This window comes from Ipomoea nil, unplaced genomic scaffold (genome assembly GCF_001879475.1).
Source record: "Ipomoea nil cultivar Tokyo-kokei standard unplaced genomic scaffold, Asagao_1.1 scaffold2283, whole genome shotgun sequence".
Lineage (NCBI taxonomy): Eukaryota > Viridiplantae > Streptophyta > Magnoliopsida > Solanales > Convolvulaceae > Ipomoea > Ipomoea nil.
Genome location: NW_017618711.1, coordinates 4,497,632 through 4,503,238, shown reverse-complemented (window position 1 = coordinate 4,503,238; position 5,607 = coordinate 4,497,632). Strand labels below are relative to the sequence as shown.

The 5,607-nt window shown below is 31.3% G+C and overlaps 5 non-coding genes across 5 annotated transcripts; all 5 read right to left on the bottom strand.

Annotated features, from left to right (window-relative positions):
* Positions 1–312: 312 nt before the first annotated feature.
* Positions 313–393, bottom strand: TRNAL-AAG. Its single transcript has one exon. It is a non-coding gene; the product is annotated as a tRNA-Leu (tRNA).
* A 588-nt stretch (positions 394–981) lies between these two features.
* Positions 982–1,062, bottom strand: TRNAL-AAG. The gene has a single exon. It is a non-coding gene; the product is annotated as a tRNA-Leu (tRNA).
* Positions 1,063–1,682: 620 nt separating this feature from the next.
* On the bottom strand, positions 1,683–1,763 carry TRNAL-AAG. The gene has a single exon. It is a non-coding gene; the product is annotated as a tRNA-Leu (tRNA).
* Positions 1,764–3,941: 2,178 nt separating this feature from the next.
* On the bottom strand, positions 3,942–4,022 carry TRNAL-AAG. Its single transcript has one exon. It is a non-coding gene; the product is annotated as a tRNA-Leu (tRNA).
* Positions 4,023–4,646: 624 nt separating this feature from the next.
* On the bottom strand, positions 4,647–4,727 carry TRNAL-AAG. Its single transcript has one exon. It is a non-coding gene; the product is annotated as a tRNA-Leu (tRNA).
* Between the last annotated feature and the right edge of the window lie 880 nt (positions 4,728–5,607).

Sequence of the window (5,607 nt, the reverse complement as noted above, 5' to 3'; positions counted from 1 at the left end):
AGATGTTTTGAACTTTAAAATGGAAAGTTTCAAATTACATGAGCAAATTTCCGAACTAAATAACTTTTGACATTTTAATACACAGTAATTGGATTTGAACTTTAAAAGGTAAAGCTTCAAATTACGGGAGCTTATTTCCGAACTAACTTAACTTTGGACATTTTAATACGGAGTATTTGGATTTGAACTTTAAAAAGGAAAGCTTCAAATTACGGGAGCAAATTTCCGAACTAACTTCACTTTGGGCATTTTAATACGGAGTAATTGGATATGCAAACCTGATTTTGAAATTTAGTTAGAAACTATAATCATTGTTGAGAGTGGGATTTGAACCCACGCCCTTTCGGACCAGAACCTTAATCTGGCACCTTATACCAACTCAGCCATCTCAACATTATTTTTGTTTTTGCAACATTGTTTTCATTTAACAATTTAAATATAAATTATTTAATAGTTTATCATTTAAATTCTTTGTCAAGAATGTCACTTCGTATCTTTATATAGTGCTGATCATGAATAAAAGGTTGTTGAGTGTGTTGGCCACAAGTATAATTAAAATCAAAAAAAAAAAATCTTATTTATAAATAGTTTCTTTATTGGCGTTAAGGTAATAGTTTCCTATTTTTTTATTTTTTTTCTTTTTTGCTAGTTGCGTCCCTTAGTGCGAGTATTGAACTAGAAAGAAACTGGTGTCGTAGAGAGATGTTTTGAACTTTAAAATGGAAAGTTTCAAATTACATGAGCAAATTTCCGAACTAACTTAACTTTCGACATTTTAATACACAGTAATTGGATTTGAACTTTAAAAGGGAAAGCTTCAAATTACGGGAGCTTATTTCCGAACTAACTTAACTTTGGACATTTTAATACGGAGTATTTGGATTTGAACTTTAAAAAGGAAAGCTTCAAATTACGGGAACAAGTTTCCGATCTAACTTCACTTTGGGCATTTAAATACGGAGTAATAGATACTATAATCATTGTTTAGAGTGGGATTTGAACCCACGCCCTTTCGGACCAGAACCTTAATCTGGCGCCTTAGACCAACTCGGCCATCTCAACATTATTTTGGCTATCGCAACATTGTTTTCATTTAACAATTTAAATATAAATGATTTTAAAGTTTAACATTTAAATTCTTTGTTAAGAATGTCACATCGTATCTTTATATAGTGATGATCGTGAATAAAAGGTTGTTGAGTGTGTTGGCCACAAGTATAATTAAAATCAAAAAAAAAAAAATCTTATTTATAAATAGTTTCTTTATTTGCGTTAAGGTAATAGTTTCCTGTTTTTTTTATTTTTTCTTTTTTGCTAGTTGCGTCCCTTAGTGCGAGTATTGAACTAGAAAGAAACTGGTGTCGTAGAGAGATGTTTTGAACTTTAAAATGGAAAGTTTCAAATTACATGAGCAAATTTCCGAACTAACTTAACTTTCAACATTTTAATACACAGTAATTGGATTTGAACTTTAAAAGGGAAAGCTTCAAATTACGGGAGCTTATTTCCGAACTAACTTAACTTTGGACATTTTAATACGGAGTATTTGGTTTTGAACTTTAAAAAGGAAAGCTTCAAATTACGGGAGCAAATTTCCGAACTAACTTCACTTTGGGCATTTTAATACGGAGTAATTGGATATGCAAACCTGATTTTGAAATTTAGTTAGAAACTATAATCATTGTTGAGAGTGGGATTTGAACCCACGCCCTTTCGGACCAGAAACTTAATCTGGCGCCTTAGACCAACTCGGCCATCTCAACATTATTTTGGTTATCGCAACATTGTTTTCATTTAACAATTTAAATATAAATGATTTAAAAGTTTAACATTTAAATTCTTTGTTAAGAATGTCACATCGTATCTTTATATAGTGATGATCGTGAATAAAAGGTTGTTGAGTGTGTTGGCCACAAGAATAATTAAAAGTAAAAAAAAAAAAAAAAAAAAACTTATTTATAAATAGTTTCTTTATTTGCGTTAAGGTAATAGTTTCCGATTTTTTTTATTTTTTCTTTTTTGCTAGTTGCGTCCCTTAGTGCGAGTATTGAACTAAAAAGAAACGGTGTCGTAGAGAGATGTTTGGAAATTTAAAATGGAAAGTTTCAAATTACATGAGCAAATTTTCGAACTTACTTAACTTTGGACGTTTTAATACACAGTAATTCGATTTGAACTTTAAAAGGGAAAGCTTCAAATTACGGGAGCTCATTTCCGAACTAACTTAACTTTGTACATTTTTATACGGAGTATTTGGATTTGAACTTTAAAAAGTAAAGCTTCAAATTACATGAGCAAATTTTCGAACTAACTTAACTTTGGACATTTTAATACACAGTAATTGGATTTGAACTTTAAAAGGGAAAGCTTCAAATTACGGGAGCTTATTTCCGAACTAACTTAATTTGGACATTTTAATACGGAGTATTTGGATTTGAACTTTAAAAAGGAAAGCTTCAAATTACGGGAGCAAATTTCCGAACTAAATTCACTTTGGGCATTTTAATACAGAGTAATTTAATATGCAAACGTAATTTTGAAATTTAGTTAGAAACTATAATCATTGTTTAGAGTGGGATTTGAACCCACGCCCTTTCGAACCAAAACCTTAATCTGGCACCTTAGACCAACTCGATCATCTCAACATTATTTTGGTTATTGCAACATTGTTTTCATTTAACAATTTTAATATAAATTATTTAAAAGTTTAACATTTAAATTCTTTGTTAGGAATGTTTCTTCGTATCTTTATATAGTGCTGATCCTGAATAAAAGGTTGTTTAGTGTGTTGGCCACGAATATAATTAAAAGAAAAAAAATCTTATTTATTAATAGTTTCTTTAATTGCGTTAAGGTAATAGTTTCCTGTTTTTTTATTTTTTCTTTTTTGCTAGTTGCGTCCCTTAGTGCGAGTATTGAACTAGAAAGAAACTGGTGTCGTAGAGAGATGTTTTGAACTTTAAAATGGAAAATTTCCGAACTAACTTAACTTTGGACATTTTAATACACAGTAATTGGATTTGAAATTTAAAAGGGAAAGCTTCAAATTACGGGAGTTTATTTCCGAACTAACTTAATTTGGACATTTTAATACGGAGTATTTGGATTTGAACTTTAAAAAAGAAAGCTTCAAATTACGGGAGCAAATTTCCGAACTAACTTCATTTTGGGGCATTTTAATACGGAGTAATTGGATATGCAAACGTGATTTTGAAATTTAGTTAGAAACTATAATCATTGTTGAGAGTGGGATTTGAACCCACGCCCTTTCAAACCAGAACCTTAATCTTGCACTTTAGACCAACTCGGTCATCTCAACATTATTTTGGTTATCGCAACATTGTTTTCATTTAACAATTTTAATATAAATGATTTAAAAGTTTAACATTTAAATTGTTTTTTAAGAATGTCACTTCGTATCTTTATATAGTGCTGATCTTGAATAAAAGGTTGTTGAGTGTGTTGGCCACAAGTATAATTTAAAGCAAAAAAAAAAAAAAAATCTTATTTATAAATAGTTTCTTTATTGGCGTTAAGGTAATAGTTTACTGTTTTTTTATTTTTTCTTTATTTCTAGTTGCGTCCCTTAGTGCGAGTATTGAACTAGAAAGAAACTGGTGTCGTAGAGAGATGTTTTGAACTTTAAAATGGAAAGTTTCAAATTTCATACGCAAATTTCCGAACTAACTTAACTTTAGACATTTTAATACACAGTAATTGGATTTGAACTTTAAAAGGGAAAGCTTCAAATTACGGGAGCTTATTTCCGAACTAACTTAACTTTGAACATTTTAATACGGAGTATTTGGATTTGAACTTTAAAAAAGAATGCTTCAAATTTCGGGAGCAAATTTCCGAACTAACTTCACTTTGGGCATTTTAATACGGAGTAATTGGATATGCAAACGCGATTTTGAAATTTAGTTAGAAACTATAATCATTGTTGAGAGTGGGATTTGAACCCACGCCCTTTCGGACCAGAACCTTAATCTGGCGCCTTAGACCAACTCGGCCATCTCAACATTATTTTGGTTTTCGCAACATTGTTTTCATTTAACAATTTAAATATAAATGATTTAAAAGTCTAATATTTAAATTCTTTGTTAAGAATGTCACTTCGTATCTTTATATAGTGCTGATCGTGAATAAAAGGTTGTTGAGTGTGTTGGCCACAAGTATAATTAAAATCAAAAAAAAATCTTATTTATAAATAGTTTCTTTATTGGCGTTAAGGTAATAGTTTCCTGTGTTTTTATTTTTTTTCTTTTTTGCTAGTTGCGTCCCTTAGTGCGAGTATTGAACTAGAAAGAAACTGGTGTCGTAGAGAGATGTTTTGAACTTTAAAATGGAAAGTTTCAAATTACATGAGCAAATTTCCGAACTAACTTAACTTTCGACATTTTAATACACAGTAATTGGATTTGAACTTTAAAAGGGAAAGCTTCAAATTACGGGAGCTTATTTCCGATTTCCGAACTAACTTAACTTTGGACATTTTAATACGGAGTATTTGGATTTGAACTTTAAAAAGGAATGCTTCAAATTACGGGAGCAAATTTCCGAACTAACTTCACTTTGGGCATTTTAATACGGAGTAATTGGATATGCAAACCTGATTTTGAAATTTAGTTAGAAACTATAATCATTGTTGAGAGTGGGATTTGAACCCACGCCCTTTCGGACCAGAACCTTAATCTGGCGCCTTAGACCAACTCGGCCATCTCAACATTATTTTGGTTTTTGCAACATTGTTTTCATTTAACAATTTAAATATAAATTATTTAATAGTTTATCATTTAAATTCTTTGTCAAGAATGTCACTTCGTATCTTTATATAGTGCTGATCATGAATAAAAGGTTGTTGAGTGTGTTGGCCACAAGTATAATTAAAATCAAAAAAAAAAAAAATCTTATTTATAAATAGTTTCTTTATTGGCGTTAAGGTAATAGTTTCCTATTTTTTTATTTTTTTTCTTTTTTGCTAGTTGCGTCCCTTAGTGCAAGTATTGAACTAGAAAGAAACTGGTGTCGTAGAGAGATGTTTTGAACTTTAAAATGGAAAGTTTCAAATTACATGAGCAAATTTCCGAACTAACTTAACTTTCGACATTTTAATACACAGTAATTGGATTTGAACTTTAAAAGGGAAAGCTTCAAATTACGGGAGCTTATTTCCGAACTAACTTAACTTTGGACATTTTAATACGGAGTATTTGGATTTGAACTTTAAAAAGGAAAGCTTCAATTTACGGGAGCAAATTTCCGAACTAACTTCACTTTGGGCATTTTAATACGGAGTAATTGGATATGCAAACGCTATTTTGAAATTTAGTTAGATACTATAATCATTGACTCATTGTTGAGAGTGGGATTTGAACCCACGCCCTTTCGAACCAGATCCTTAATCTGGCGCCTTAGACCAACTCGGAAGTAATTGGATATGCAAACGTGATATGGGTTACCTTCTCCGGTCGAGAAAGCCACCACTGTGGTGGCCTCCTCGATCTGAGAAGACATCCCAGATTTGGGATGCCTTCTCGCGGGAGAAGGCAGCCCAAATCTGGGATGCCTTCTCTGATCGAGAAGGCCACCATTTTTTGTGGCCTT